Consider the following 17208-nt stretch of genomic DNA (forward strand, 5'->3'; position numbering starts at 1 on the left):
ATTATTGACAAGCTTTGATTTATCTACTAGGCAAAGGGCACTCTTCTTTGGATGTTAACTTCGAAGCACTGCATGCGAGGCCACTTGATTAGGAAAAATATGTATATTTGTAGAAATTAATCTGCTGGCAGCTGCTCTCTGAACTCAAGTTTTACCATGATATGCAGACTCCAGGAACCAGAGGAACCAAAACTATTTAAACCAGGCATAGTTTTGTTCAAATAATTGAGACCAGATACAGGCCCAGTCTAATGCCACATCTCTCAGAGCTGAATTTATTGGGGTTACGGCTGCAAGGGTGTTTCAGGAACCTTACAACATTTTGTCTCAAGAACAGTGCAACTTCAGCTATTGTAAATTAATGTTAGCTTCACACTTTCATTCTTTGGTTCCATTACCAATCTAGAAACAGTCCTATAATTTCCCAATTAACACATAATAAAATTGAGTCTTAATGCAGCAGGCAAAGTAATATTTATCCTACACAGTTATTTGGTGTTCACCTCTAAACCTGATAAGCGGATACATCTGCATATTATCCAGTGAGATTCCTACAAACCACCGAAAAGGAAAGGACACTGGAGCTTTATGCTGGAGTGCATGTTGTTGTCTCCCATTTGAAGACAGGGGAAAAGGAAGTACCCAAGGCTCATGTGATTTCCAAGTCAGCTGCAGCGTGAGTGCTTGAACGAGGATCAGAATCCGCCTGGGCTGTGCTGCCTTGGGTAATGCACAGAGCCCATCTGTATGAAACACCACCAAATAGTATTTCCTGTTAGTCTTAAGGTGTATAAAACTAAAATCATGATGGCTCCTAGCTGGGCTTTATTCAAGCTGGCTTGCTTGAGCGAATGTGGCTTTCACATTAATAACCTCACAATTTGAGTAAACAGGCAGAATTTTCCATCAAAGAGCTAGCGGTATTTTACTACTGCTTCCCAGCATCTCTGAAATATGTGATAATATTTCTGGGACTTTAAAAAGAAATTATGAAACTAAACTATTTACTGGTGCCCATACAGGAATGGAAAAGCATTTACGTTTCTAAAACCTACTTAGATTTCTATTATTCCTCTTATTATTTCAGGCTTGCAGAAGTTTCCTGCTGATAATTGCAGAAATTCCCTTCCCCCAGCTCTGAGGGAGTTGATGGTTTTCAATAGCGCTTGATATACAGGCAGATATTCTCATTTTTGCTACAAATGCATGCTCTGGGTTTTAAGTGCTTGTTAAACACAGCCACAGTAACATTGTGGGGAAGCATCCCGGAACAACCTCCGCAAGCTTAAAACAAAGCATTACGAGTACACAATAGGCAGCACTCAAAGTTTCCCAGAAGAACGGGCACTAACACACGATACAAAGGACTTCTATGGCTTGAGCACCACTTTTTAGCAAGAAGTGAGTAGGAACAGGCTTGGTTTATTTATATATAAAATAGAAACGTATGGAAGCTCATGTGATCAACAGCATGAATTGCCCAAAGTAGTTGATCATAAAGATCACTCCTAATTCTCCTTTCTCTTAAATCACTGTACACTTAGAGCAGCACCTCTAAAACCAGCATTTATGTTAATTTTGCAGTGATGTGAGAAGAAAAGCAGGGCAAATATGATGGTCGGCCTTTTTATGTGGTGTCTTTTAAGACAGGTAGTTGCTTAATGTTGCTCTCCTGTCCTGGTTCTTGTTACACCATAAATAATGTTGAAATAGCTGTGTGCTTGTTTTGAAGTACCCCGACTTTTTCTGGCATTAGCGGATCTAGCCAATGGGAAAAGATCCATAAAAAGGGTAGACCTGGTTCTTCTCTCATTTATCCATTTTTAGTGAGTCTGGCAGTATTGATCTCAACAGCCGCACTCCTGCGTTAGCCCTGACTCAGCCAGACGCTCCCATGCTTGCTAACTTTGAGCGCGCAGGACAGCCCCTTCCTGTTCAGCAAAGCACTTCGGTGCAAACTGAAAGCTGATTCAGTCCCCTTGGAGCCCCTGGGATGGAGCCACGTGCCCAAAACTCAACCGCACGCTTGAGCGTCTGGCCGAGTTAGCAGAGAGCGACTGAGCCGCAGCCTGAAGCTAGCGTAAGAGAGAGGTCTCACCTTTGACATTGAGTTAGGAAGAGAAAAACGCCGCTGCTTCGGCGCTCCCCTCCCACTGCGGCACTTTTCCACGCAGAGTCGGGAGAGATGGCCAGCCCCAGCCCCGGCCCCACCAAGGCCCTTCCTCCTCCTCCCCTGTGGCACTGCGGCTCTTGGCCCCGGGGCGCAGCAAGGCACGGGGGTGTCCGCCTCCGCCGGGGGGTCTTCCCTCCTGGCCGGGGTCTGCCCCGTCTCCCCGGAGGCCAGAGCTCCCGGCACCTGCCCCACCTCTGCCCTCCCAGGCGCCCTGCAAGCCCCGGCCCTCCCTCTCCGGCCAGCTCCGGGTAAACCTCTCCCTGCCCTGGCGTCTCCATGTGTGCCTCCTTCCCCCCGCCCCTCGCGGCCGGCCGCCTCTGCCCTCCCTGTGCCATGGCCCCCTTCCCCCTTATCCCCTCCTCCCTCCGGATCCCCCCCGCGGGCAGGGGGCTCCCCAAGCCCCCTGTAGCCCGTTTCCCCACAGCAGGGCTCAGTCCCGCACTGGGTCTCTACCACCACGCGCTGTCTCCCCCAGGGACCCCAAATCGCACCCCGCACTCTCCTGGGCCCAGGGCTACGGCCATTCACCTGCCTCCGTTCCTTAAGGGAATGGCGGAGGGAAGGGGTCATTCGGCATGTCGGACGTTACGTGCCGGACCCTGGCACGGCTCCGCTGCAAAGCATTAGCGGCAATCGTTAACGAGCTGTTTGACCTGCAGGCAATGGCGGTGGTGCTGGGGGCAGTGAAACAGATGGCAGGTGGTCAGACACGTGTCTCCCGCTTCTCCCGTTCAGTATTCCTGATTTTCAGGAAAATCAGGGTGTCGGAGGCGCTGCTGCCGGCCGCATTGGCACGCCTGTGCTCCAGGCAGAGGGGCAGGCCCACAGAAAGGGAGAGCATCGAGCCTCGGCGGCTTGGCCAAGAGGCAGCGACACGTGTCCCCTGGCAGCGCAGCAGACACAGGGCCCAGCTTTGTGCTTGGTACCTTCGGGTAATCGTGGTTAAAACCGAGGAAACCCAGGCAGGCACCTTCTCCTCTCTCATCCTCACATCTTCGTACTGTCTTGGTTTTGGCTGGGAACTCCTCACATAAAAAGCAGTATTGCCTCACAGAAACGTTTCCACACCATACTGCGTCTGTGCACAGTGCTGCTCTCTGCAATTAGACTCATTGCTACTAAATCTCACATGGACTTTTTTATGCAACGCTGAAACAAGGAGCTTTTTCTGAGCTAAAAGGTTACCAGGCACAGTCTGCCTCCAGCAGCAAGGAGCTATCTGTGCATTAATGGCCTCTGTTTCTCCGAAGACCTTCGTCTTGCTCTTTGCTGAAACCTAGCCTGTATATCACAGTTTGTAGTGTTATTCCCCAAAAACCTGTTTGGGTTTGAGCCAAGCATGTTTCAGATTAAGCTGGTTTCACCCAAACCAGTTTGGGAAGTAGTCATCCTTATCACACCACAGTTTCAATGTTTTTAATGATTTTGAAGTTTAACCAGTGCAAAACTCCATGCACTTGGCAGTGCCCTGGGTACAGCGTGCATATCCGACTGTGCGGGTCCAGCATCTGGCAGGACGCTCACTGCTGTGCGTCAGGTTTGTTACTTGTGTGAGCACAAGGTCTGATGTAATCCAGAGTACGGAAATCATGTACAGAGGAAGTTCAGTTAATTTTTTGCCACTGTGTGCCTGACTGACCTCCATAAATGCAGAAACAAACTTTAAGATGCTATTTCTCAACATTGTTTACAGTGAGGTTTTTTCAATTATGTCCCAATTAATTAAATATGTAAATTTGATCTTTAATTCCAGCACAGCTAGACTATAAACCCCTGCTTCTATGGAAAATTACTTCAGAAAAGAGAGTCACAGTCATTCACATGGAAGCTGCTTCCTTTTGCAACAGCAAACATTGTGGCCTGCGAGGATGTGATGTCCGTGCAGCGTGGCTCGCAGTCTGCATCCTCGCTGGGAAGCCGCGTCGGCTCACCTGAGAGAGCACAGCACAGATCCCTCCTGGAAGAAGGGGAGTGCACACTTGCATCCCATCCAGGTACGGGCTTGGGATGCAGCTGGGACACATAAGGGCTGAGAAGCACTCTCATTCCCACAGCGTAGGCCTAGAAAGACACAAAGAATGGAAGAAAGGGGGAAAATCCAGGAAAAAGATAATGAAATGCAGAGCAGGGGGGAAAAGCAGCAGCAAATAAATATGGAGTATGAAGACATACACCCCGAATCAAATGAGCACTGCTTGCAGGCTTGAGGAGGCACACAGGCACTGTGCAGCAGCTGGCCACAGAAGAGAACCACTCCTGGGAGAAATGAACTATTTTAAACTGCCCTTGTGCTCCTGTCCTTTCAAAGTGACTCGTGGTGCTCTGCTACATTCAGCTTGGAGGTTCAGTTCTGTATTAGGACATGGACTGAGAACAGCTGGTGCCTACACATACCTGCTGACCAGATGTTCATGTTGACTCCTACAGAAATGGCAGGGGGGGAGGGGGAAGTTGAAGCATCGCAAGCAATTCAAAAGATAGAAAAAGAAGAAACAAAAAATAAATCCTAGGCTTCTACCCACCTAGGGAGGAATAACCCCATGCACCAGTATAGGCTGGGGGCTGACCTGCTGGAAACCAACTCTGCAGAGAAGGACCTGGGGATCCTGGTGGACTACTGGCTGATCGTGGGCCAGCAATGTGCCCTTGTGGCCAAGAAGGCCAGTGGTATCCTGGGCTGCATTAGGAAGAGCGTTGCCAGCAGGTTGAGGGAGGTGATCCTCCCCCTCCACTCAGCCCTGGTGAGGCCACACCTGGAGTGCTGTGTCCAGTTCTGGGCTTCCCAATACAAGAGAAACATGGAGCTACTGGAGCGAGTCCAGCAGAGGGCTACTAAGATGATTAAGGGACTGGAGCATCTCTCCTATGAGAAGAGGCTGTGACAGCTGGGCCTGTTCAGCCTGGAGAAGGGAAGGCTGAGGGAGGATCTTATCAATGTGTAGAAGTATCTGAAGGGAGGGTGTAGAGAGGATGGGGCCAGACTCTTTCCAGTGGTGCCCAGCAACAGGATGAGAGGCAACAGGCACAAACTGAAACACAGGAAGTTCCATCCAAACATGAGAAAAAACTTCTTCAGTGTGAGGGTAACTGAGCACCGAAGTCTCTTTCCTTGAAGATATTCAAAAGCCATCTGGACAGGGTCCTGTGCAACATGTTGTAGATGACCCTGCATGAGCAGGGGGGTTGGACTAGGTAATCTCCAGAGGTCCCTTCCAACCTCAACCATTCTGTGATTCTGTGATTCTTGGAAGTGTAAAGTCCGATGCCAGCCTTAGTGCCATGCTCTTCTGTTGGGCCAGCAAAAGTAGGGGACTGCAGGCGACTTCATTTTTAGGCACAGTGGGAGTTTTTAGTGAAACTATGAGTAGCATATCTAAATTTGGACCCTAGAAAATAGCAAAAGCAGTACCACCCAAAGAAAAATGAGGGCAAGATCGTCACACTGAGGAATTCTTTTCACTATATTTATCATATTTATCTGTCTGGAAGACAATTTAAAGTTTAATTTCACATCGTCTCTTACAGTAGAAAGAATTTTTCAGTTATGTCTCGAATGAATTAACTTTAGTCAAGTTGTTGGTTTTAGCCCAGAGTGTTAGTTCTGAAATAATCTCCCATAGAAACGGTGGTAGACAAAGAGCTGAAGAAAAGTGAGAAGCAGAATGCCAAAGAGCAAGAAAATAAATGCCCTGACTCTTACTGTACAGCTGCCTTTGCGTGCAGTCAGCCAGCGTTAGTGCTTATACTGTTGCCACTGTTAAATCATTTTCTAAATTCTGTCAGTTTTTGTTATTGTAGCAAATCTGACCTCATCCTGGTCCCATGCCAGGACCATAGAACAGCTTTATTTACCCACTTCTTTATTGATGCAATATCTAAACTTGAAAGTGTTTCCCATAGCTTTTTTTGGAGGGAGGGGAAGAAAAAAGCAGCACCAGAACAGCAACTTCTGACTGAAACATAAATTAAGGTACTAGCCTGTTTGTCTCATCTAAGATGATGACTAAAGGCTTCTTTTTGTGCGGAGCAAGCCCATACTTCTAGATCAATTTTCTGTCTTTTCACTTCTAAAGGCAGGGGGAGGAGGAACAATTTAAAACTAGATTTAAGTCCAAACCAAAATCCTGGATTCTATCACTGGGCTGTTTTCACATTATTTACTTCTTTATGCTTTTTTTCCATATATTTTTAAAAGGCCAGAAGGGACCACTAGGTCACTTAGTTTGACCTCTTGCATACCACAGAATTTTTTGTGTTGAGGACATGTTTGACTGAAGAGTATCTCCTGGATACTCTGCCCTTGACCTGAGGATTTCAGATCACTACTTCTATGGACAGTTTCTTGCACAACTGAGTTAATCACCCTCACCTCTCCTCCAAAGTCTGTGGAGAGAGACAATGTCCTTCATCTGGCCAGGAGACTAAAGGCATCCTACCATGAGCTGGGATAAGGCAACCCATCTCATGGGTTATTCACTGGCACAAAAAGGTACTGTCCTGTCTCTGCTTCTTCTTCCAAGTTCTCCAAAAGCTACTAAACTCAACAATTAAAAAAAAAATCTGCTTAGTTTAATCTGCTTATATAGGGGCCTGAAAGCATCAGAGCCCTGGGTCCAGGAGCCGGAAAGGCAAAGCAAGCCTTTGCCTCCCAGCAGCAGCAGCCTGTTGGATTGGCTCTGCTGCTCACAGACCAAAGCCTCAAATTTCAGAACGGAGAGGGAAAGGCTTTTGAGCTCAGGGATGCTTAATCACACAAGCAGAAAACAATAAAATCCAAAACAATAAAAGAGCTTGCAGATAAATGCAAGCTCTACAGAACTGCTCTTGGTTATATCTAATTCCATTAACCAGCTAGTTAGATAAATGTGCAGTGACATCCTGGGGCATATATAGAGCAAAGAGCTGTTAGCCCCTGTGCAGCAGGGAGGGGACATCAGGAAGATCATAACAGCTCCTAAAACTAAAATCTCTCTTGAGTCCTTAATCTTCAGCAGAGCTAAAGATTTTAGTTCCTGGGATACTTGCTTAACCATCCTCCTTTGAGGGTTATGACCAAGAAATCAGATATGGTGTGGTTGTTTTTTGAAGAAATATTCTCAGGGTAGTAAGTGGGTGTCTCTGTTTTTTGGCTTGGTATGAGTTTGCTATAGCGGTTGCTTAGTTTCAGTCACATCATTTCCTTGGGTCTTCGGTATATTGGAAATACACTGCACTTCAGGGTAAACATATGATAAATATCATAACTGTTTTCGTCTGTCCACAGCTCATTCTGGGTGGGAGCGTGGGAGCGCTCATTGGAAGGGTGGGGCTGAGCAGCAGGGCACAGGGCTGCTGTGTTTGCCCTGTCCTGGCTTCCCTCCGAGGAGTCGGACAAGCCCTGGAGAAGGAGGCTGTGCCTGCGCTGGCTAGAGCACAATTAGCTGGGGGAAGGAGAGCTTGAGGAGGCCAGGACGTGTCGCGGCGGTTATGGAGACCAATCAGTGGCAAAGAACAAGCCACAGCCAAGCCTCAGAGATGCTGATAGAAAAGGTAGACTTGCTCAAGATCTAGAAGACACCCTGTAGCATTTATTACAAAGCCAGCAAGCTGCTTGAAGTTGTTAGAGTGAGCGCAGGCAGAAGAAAGGATGTACATGGCAAGGTCACTCTGCATAGGAAGAAAGGCAGGAGAAGATGACTTGTTTACGGCTCCTCCTCCTGGTTTTAAAAACCTGTCTCATTCCAATAGGCACCTCTTTCTTCTTTTGCAGGCAAGTTACATCAATGTTGGCAAAGCGGTACTGTAATTATAGATTGGCATTGGCATTGGATTTGCAATAGCTTTATACAACATTCTTTGAATCTTCCAATTACTTTTTTTACCTAGTAAAAACTTGCAAGTCAGACAGAATCCAGACATCCTTTTCTGAGGCTGGTATGTTTCCAAAAGCTAGAAAGAAGATGGCAAAGAGGGAAAGAAGAGCCACACTCCAATGTGTCTAGCCCTACTCCCAAATTAGCTCCAGTGTACATTGTTCTGGCCAGCCCCTTTGATAAACTGGCTCACTTGATCCAGATGTCTTAGATCCTGGATCCTCCAGATTCCCATTGCAGCCTCTCTCACCCCAAAAGTAGAATTGTCCTCAGCTCCCTTCTCCTCCAAGCCTTCTTCTAAATCCTGTCCTAATTAAACCTCAGCCTGGATGCAGCTCTTAGTCTCCACTGCTGTTGCCCACCAACATACCCTCCAAGAGACTCTTACCTGCAAGACACCTACCAAGATACCTTCTGCTGAACTCCCCTCTGTCTGGCTCCCTGGGTGGCTGCGTCGTGTGGCCTTTCAAAGGGTCCTTCAGAACTCAAGCATGGGCTGCTCTGGCAGGGTCTGGGAAAAAAAGGTAGGATACAGGTGGATACAATGTGATATGCTATTTGTAGTCTTGTCAAACACTGAAAAGTTGAAAGCACACTCTCTGTAAAGTTAAAGCTCTGAGAATTCATCAAAGAATATTTTCTTCTTTTCTTCTTCTGTTATGCGAGCTACACAATATCACAAAAGGAAAAATCTTCCTGCATCGACATACGTATGAACACTCTGCCAACCATCTATCTTCTAACGTGGCACATTTTTCCTTCAGTGCAAATTCCAGTAAATGTTATTGTGAAGTAGAAAGGAAAATGTTTTATAGATGCCATAAAAAGCACTTGATTTCTGTTAGCCAAGCCACAGTAACTTCATAAAATGAGTGGAAAATAATCCGTGTAAATTTCTGACATAAGAGTTATAGAGAGAGTAAGAATGAAGGTAATCTAGATCTGCTAATTAGCACAAAGAGTTAGTACATGCTTATGCTACATCATAAAGCTCTGAAGCAGAAACTAAGATCATCTGTATGATCACACGTGAATGGTGTATGAACCTAACAGAAACAGAATACATATCTGGCTTATCACATATAACACAGGAAGGCTTTATTATTATTATTATTATTATTATTAAATTAGGTTAATGGCCTGGATATACCTCTTTTTCTGGTCAAGTCTTCCTATTGCTCAACTCAAGCTTACATTTGTCACTGGCATCTTCTTATAAGCTAGTAACTTTTTTGCTTGTTTTGAGCTTTTTTGAAGTGTAGAAATATGATGAATGATCAAGTTCTTTCCTTTGATATTATACTGGTCACACCAGCAGATTATTGTATTTGCATTTTCCCTTCCCTAGTAGGGAGGAAAAGGGGAAGAAAATGAAATAATATTTTCAGAATCCCAGCGCATGAAGCAGTGGTAGCCTTACCTCCTGCGGGCTACCAGGTTCTGCAACCCCTAATAGAAAGAATGCCACATGTTGAAAAAACTAGTCTAAAATGCTCCCATGAGAAACTTTTTAAGACCGCCAAGTCACCCAGTCTTTGTAGTGATTTTTGTTTCATTTTTTTCATTGTTCATGAACCTATGAAACACATTTATAAATTCCTCTGATTTTTCTCTCCTTCCTCTACAGATTGGTGACTATTCAAAAAAGTAGCAGAACTTTCCAATGTTCATGAATCAAGTGCATTAGCGATTCCCGTTTGCAATGCTCAAGTCCTGCAGCAGTGTTAGTAATGATACTCCCTTCTCCGAGCAATCAGATGAATCCTTCTGCACCCCATGCAGGAGCTCCCATGTCTACCAGCCATTCGCTAGCCTCCTTGTCATACACATCAGTCTTCCTTTTACTTTAATCCCCCACTTTATCTCTGTATAAACTGGGCTTGCCCGTATATTCCAAAGTGGTGCTAGCCAGGCACAGCTGCCCAGTTTCCTTTTACAATTGTGGTGTTTCCCAAGCTATTCAGTAACTGATGCAACTGCTAATCTGCTCTTCAGAAATATTCTGAAAAGACAGTATTTCCCAAATATTTAATCTAGCTAGAAATATGTTAGCGTACATTACTTGTGTGTAGCTCCCAGAAAAACAAAAGTCTCCAGTGATCTTCCTCCTCAGCTCCCTCTAACCTGTCAGCAGGACAGCAGATTATAGAGATGTAATAGCTGCTTTATTCCTAGTCTTAAAAACCCAGCACAGCTGAACTTTGCTCTGGCTCAAAATGCTTTTGCTCTCCTCAGGGCTTTTAACACACTAAGTCTTTCAGTTTTACCTTGAATCTTTTCCTCCAACAAGTAATTTTGCCCAGGCTCCTAACAGCTCCAGTGCTCCTTCAGTGAACTCTTGGCTCAGCTGAAGTCAATGACATAAGTCCGCTGGCCTGCAGGAGAGGCAGGATTTCAGCTCTCATACTTGCAAACTTTCTTCATCTTCACTTTACCCCTTCATTCTTATTTTTCATTTTCTCTTGCTGTTTCCTAGGTGTCATTCTTCATTGCTGGTTCATAGCAATTTGCCTCCTTTTCTCAATTTCCTTTGCATTCTCTGCTCTTCAGAGGCGCCACTTCTTTTCTTAAGTTTTGCAAATGTGCAGGTCGGGGGTGTCTGTTTTCTGTTTCAAATAAAATCATCAAAACCCTTTTATTGGCTGGATGCCTCTAACGCCAAGTCTCACTGCAGGAACGAATACTTGCTCACCTCCCAGAGCTAGCTGACTGTTCATTTGAAACACCATGCGGTGCCCCATCATTATATCCTTGCCTGACCATTTTCTTGGGTTGTAGGCCATTTCAAAAATAATGCCACTTATGAATACAACTGATCCAGAGCATTTTGATTCCTGAATGCAAACTGAATTTCTGGTATCCAGACCCACACACATTTTTAGTTCATGATGCCCAAGCAATGCAACAGGCACAGTTACAGAAGAAAGTGACCTTTCATTTCACTGGAAGGATGCCCAAGCCTCCGCCTCTTCACAGCTCTTTGGTTGGAGATGGCCGAAACAGCCATGGTTTGGGGAGGGTTCTCTGGTGTGTGAATTGTTTTGACTGCCAGTCCACAGCATGATAACAATGTGTCCTCAGTGACTGCTTGTTGGATAAAGTAGACTGAACACATTTAAAGCAAGAGTATGTAGTTACGTTCAGGAATGCAAACAAGGATAAAGAAAAGGGAAATACTGCAAGCCTGAATAGTGTCCTGCTGTCTCCTTCCGTCAAAGGGAGGAGGTATTGTAATATGGACAGAAAGATTGATTCAATCTATCAAGTCTGCCAGAATCAAATGACAACTGGGATGACAAATAGTCTCTTCTATAGATGTAGAAATGATACTTATTAATGAAGGATCTCTGCACTTCGACATACTTGTTTGCTTTAAAATGATAATGTTGTGGGTCTGCAGCACTGCTCCTCCTCCTGTTTCCGTAACAGTCTTGGAAGTCTTCACCAGGAAGAAGTCCTCACACTACCAAGAGATCCCTGGATTCTTTTGAAACGCCACAGTGAAGCATCTCTCTGTTATACCTGTATTCCAGCTCTTTGAGGAGTCAAAATCACAGCCCCTTTAGATGAGGAGCATGCTGATACTGGTAGTGTTTGAAATTGAGTCTTCAATGGCTGGCTCAAACAGCAGTTGGCTTAAAAGAAATGGCAGTTCTGTGAATGTGTGTTTTCTAGTTATGAACATAACTTCTCCTTTCCTGCAGGGATGAGGAAAAGGGTTATGGAATTCTCCTTTCTCTCTTCCCTTCTCCACCAATATTCATGTTCATCACAAATCTTCCTGTTTAATTTAGTTTGCACCTGCTGCTTTTGCAGAGTCTTAAAGCTGTTAACATTTTTACCAGCCTTTTAAGTGATAGAAAGCAATGATTTTCTCCAAGATGTGGGGTGTGATAACAGAACTGAGCTACAGTCTGAAAATGCAGTTAGAAAATGGCATTTGTAAGTGCTGTATCTGAAGTTACAGCAGCATAATTTTCATTCCAACTAAACTACACCTTGAAAATCTAGAGCTGTGTCAAGGATCTTTTAAAAGCTATATGCTGTGCATATGTTATAGCCCTAAGATGCATGGTTCTACAAAGACCTAGCTGTTTTTGTCTAGTTTATTTTAATCTGAACACCTGGACAAATGCAGAGGTGTCTAAAAATGAAGAATGATGAATCCAGCCATTTCTAATTTCCTTTGAGAACAAACGATCAGTTACAAAGAGATAATTAGTAATTAATTAAAATTTAATTTCCTTGAGTAGATGATAAGAAATTGGGAGTGAGTCATTCTAAACATGCCTTGTCTAAATTCAGAAGAATGAACTTCCTCACTCCTTCCCTGTAAGGTGTGTTTGACAGCCTGTATCAGATTTTTTAGCATCATTTTGGCTAGTTTTAAGGGCCCCCCCCCACACACACACATCCAAGTGAAAACTGGCAAAGTCTGGATGTAAGCAAATATTTCAGCAGTGCTATGAGTGGTTGTCATGCCAATGGTGCTTGTACTTGAGAGTTCCCTGCTGCAGAACTAACACAGTTATTTGGTGCCTGTCAAGAACTACTTTACCTGACTTGTCTTTTGGGAGTGGTCCTTGTAGTCAAACAACTCTCTGCCTGTGTCCAAGTATTGCCTTGGAGGGAGCTGGCTGGAGGAGCCTTAAGCAGAGCCAGCAAGTGAGCCAGCAATTAGTCAGTGTAGACAATCAGGCCCCCAGTGCACAAGCTCACTCCAGGCCCACGTGTGTTTGGCAGATAGGCATAGCCTTTGAGTCATCTTCTAATGATGCCCTAGGGCTTATGTGTATTGTTCCTGCAGCTCTGGTACATAAAATTAGTTCAATAAAATTAAAACTGTATTCTTCCATTTAGACTGAACACTTTGTGAGCCCTGGAATTGTACCAGTAAGGTCACTGTAGGCCACAGTATGGTAAGAAGCCACATCTGGAGTACTGCGTCCAGTTCTGGTCTCCCCAGTACAGGAGAGATATGAACTTGCTGGAGTGAGTCCAGCAAAGGTCACAAGATCATTAAGGGACTGATTAAGGGACTGGAGCATCGCTCATACGAGGAGAGGCAGAAAGAGCTGGGACTGTTCAGTCTGGAGAAGAGGAGGTTCAGGGGACCTTATCTATGTGTATGGACACCTGATGGGAGGATGTAAAGAAGATGGAGCGAGACTCTTCTCAGTGGTGCCCGGTAAAAGGACAAGAGGCAACGGGCACAAATTGAAATATAGGAAATCCCATGTAAAATAGGAAAAAGCTTTTTACTCTGAGGGTAGTCAAACACTGGAACAGGTTGCCCAGAGAGGCTGTGGAGTTGCCATCCTTGGAGATATTCCAAACCCAACTGTACATGGCCCTGAGCAGCCTGCTCCAGGTGACCCTGCTCAGAGCAGGGGTTTGGACCAACCGATCTCCAAGGTCCCTGCCAGCCTCAGCTGTTCTACGATGCTGTGAGTAGAAAAGGATACAAGAAGAGGCTCTTATTATTACTTTTTATAGAAAATGTCCTCAAGAAAATAAGTCTACAATTTGGTTAACCAGTTTGACCACATGTATTGAGGTAATGTCTTATGCACAAGTCTGTTAGTTGCTTAAGTGAAGAATCACCCAACTTTGATGTGCTCATGCAAATTACATACCTACACATACTATGTGCATTTTAGCCTAGTCCTACCAGCATAGCTTTGATAATCAGTGTTAGCTGTACGTCCTGCACATTTTTTTTCTCCCTCTCTCTCCCTGTGACAGAATAGCTATCCACAGACAGCATTTTCAACCTCACAGTGTTGGGAAAGCAGTTGTCATAAACACAAGATCCCTTAGATTATCCCTGGACTCAGGGTAACAGGGAGAGGCTGCATCACCCCAATGTGCCACCTCAGTGGAGGTCCCTGTCCTGACCTCGGGCTCCGACAGAACTGCCAGCAGCAGAGTCACAGCCACAAGCTGAAGTTGCAACGCACAGGGCTCTTCCCTGGTAGCTAGAAACAACGGCTAGCTGTGCTCTCTCCATTCCCCTCCTAGTCTCCTCCAGTCAAATATCCAGAAAGCTTTGAAGGATGCAGCATGTGAGCATGCACTTTAAAAAGTTTAAAAAGTTAGTTTGGGGCCTGAAGCTGACTGAATACCTTACAGGGAGCCTGTAAGGTCTTTACTGGAGGTCATAAACTGAAGAACTGCTGTGGATATGAGACACCCGGGAGTGGTGGACAAACGGAGGACAGGAGCTGTCAGATCCAGAGCTGTGGTCAAAAGGAAAATAATGAATGATATTCAGGAAAAAATACAAGGTGGAGGAACTCGGAAACTATTCCTGACACTTAGAACAATGTATTCTTGCATAGGAAAAGGACACGGATAGAAAACCTTTTCAGTGACAGTCATGTGCTTTTTCTGTGTTTTCACCAAATGCTGTGGGGTATTTTTATAAGTTTATGACTAATTTTTGAATTCTGGGTTTCAAGCCAACTCTACAATTAGCTAAGCCTTTTAGTATTTTTAATAAGAATACCGTATGTATACTTTCAGCCAAGTTAGTCACACACATGAGCACATTTTTTTTCTAAACAGTCTATTTTTCATGAAAGGTTAATAAACACATTTGGGGAGGTAAAGAATGAGTTCATACTTCTTTCTATAATAAAAATGATCATATATTTGATGCAGTCAATCAAAACCTACCCAGGACTCAGCTAGAAAATAAACAATGCTTTTACAAACAAAATATCTATCTTTGCATATAAAAATTTGGCTTCTTCCACAGAAACATTACAGGAGATAGAAGAGGGTTTTTTGGGGGGAGTAAAGCTGAGAAGTTTTCTGTGTAGTTAACTGGTGAAGCGAATAGTGAGGCTGTTACTCAAGGGAAGTGATCCAACTTGCTGGTATTGCCCGACTGAATGTGAATTCACTTAGAATGCCAGTCCTTTTCATAATAATGAGTGATATGACTTTCAAGTTAGTTTTATCTGATTTCAAATTAGTGTTTTAATGTTTTTGTAATGTTATTTTGTTAAACAATAGATTTCTTATAGTTAATGATATATCCCTCTTCTGCTTTTTTTTCCTCTTCTTCATGTTAACTTCTTCAAACTCCAGGTTTTCTTCTGAAGTCTTTCAAATACATGAAGTTCTATGAAGAATTTTTTCTCATATGCATATTGAAGTAGCTGTATTATGTTGTATTTTGAAAAGTTATACCAATTATTTCAGCAAATGGAAGTCTCACCAGATTCACATTAGCATCTTCCATAACACTAAGAATTATTATGCCGTACAATAACCTTGTGGGTAAGTAGAGTGATTCTCACTCTTAAGGCATTTAAAAGTTATTACTGGACAAAGCAGTAAAATTATACAGTAGAGAATGTCTTGGCAAATACAATCTCACGAATTTAGTTGCTATGTGATCTATTCTATTATGCTAGCAGTGATTTATTCATTTCAAGCTTCTTGGGTCCCTGCTCATAGTTCTTTTTGACATTTCATACTATTACTAACAACCTTATGTCCTATTAAAAGAAATTGCTACAAGGACTGTTTCCAGATCAGAGCCTTCAGCAATATCTGTTTCTATGCTCCTAGTATAAGAATAACTAAGCTTGAGGATTGTAAAAGCTGAACTTCAAACCTGTTGTATACGAATTGTACTAAAAATATGGTCTGGATTTTGGCTTACAGTAACATATAGTCTGCATATTTGTTTTCTACCATTAGGACATCCTCTAATCCCCTGGTAAAATTCTTAGTGTGGAACTTATATTACAACATGAGAATTCAGAAAGCAGAGAAAAATGTGGTGATATATGGATTATCACAGCATTTGTGTCTACACTGTTACAGCCTTTGTAAACTTGGTTCTCAAGTGCAGGCTAGTAAAGCTTGGGACAATCCCCCAACTTGTATTTTAATCACTATCTCTCTCTCCTTACAACACATGCCATAAAGGACAGGAGAGGACAACTGAAGACTTTTACCTCTATTGCCCTCACTCTTCGTCCTTAAATTGAAAGCAGAGTCTTCTCAGCTCAGTTGGCAAAGGGAATTATTCCATATGCCAGTTCCAGGGCCCTGGTATATTTGAGAGATGTAAACAAAACACAATAGATGCCTCACAGCAGGAAAAGGTTTTGCTTAGTTGTTTGTGTTTTCGCTGTTGACAGTGTTTCCAAACCCACGCTGCTGTTTTGTTCACGGCAATGTTCGGAGTCCCTTAATTAATCCCTCTTTGCTCATACTGCAGCAGTGCCGAGACGCTCCAGCCTCATTGTGAAACCAAATAAACACATAGCAAAGGGCTGAAGATCTTTTCCTTTCCTCAAATTATACTAAGTAAAGAGCACCAACAGATGGAAGAAGCATAAGGGATAGTGGGCGATAGATGTGATTACAGCCTGTTCAAGTATGAGCCAGTTCCTGTGGGTAACCAAGGCAGTGGAAAGCTGGTGACATGTTTTGACACACACTCGTGACCAAAGAAGAGAAGTCCCTTAAACCCCAGGTACACACTCTGCTATTAGGAGCTAAAGCCCATGCCACTGTGGCTTTGCAGTGGCTAGATGAAGCCAGCACAGTTTTAGCATACGGCACAATTGTATATTCACTGCTGTCACGTAGACATATATGAGACTGCACAATGAGCTGATGGGATGCCATGTGCCAGCTGTCTAATGACTGTCAATATTTTGTTAGTTTTAGTGCAGAGACAACGTAAGGAGGAAAGTGAGGGCAGATGAGGAGAGTGATGACTTGACTTTGATCATGGCACTTTTCCCTCCAGATCCAGGTGGGACCTCAGCGGGCTGAGGCGGGGGTGTTGAGCTGCTGGTGCGGCGGCATTTCTGCGTGGTCGCGCAGAGCAGCGGGGCCGGCTCGGGAGCCACAGCCAAGGTGGGGTGGATTTAGAGAGGGGCAGAGCAGTCACGGGACGGATAGTTAATCCCACCAGCAAGACTCAGTAGATCTCAACCCTCTGTGAATATGGGCTGCAGGAAGCATCAGCGGATGCAAAAGGACTGATCTTAGCTTATGAAGAAGTGGGACAAGGTCTATTTGAGGTATTAACTGGCTCAAACCACTGACCTGGGCAGCTAGGTTCTGGGAACAGTCACTGTGTCGTCACGAAGGTACTCATACCCAAACTCCTTACGGGAATCTCCTCCTCTTGCAACTACTCAATTTAGGTGA

This window comes from Dromaius novaehollandiae, chromosome W, assembly GCF_036370855.1.
Source record: "Dromaius novaehollandiae isolate bDroNov1 chromosome W, bDroNov1.hap1, whole genome shotgun sequence".
NCBI lineage: Eukaryota > Metazoa > Chordata > Aves > Casuariiformes > Dromaiidae > Dromaius > Dromaius novaehollandiae.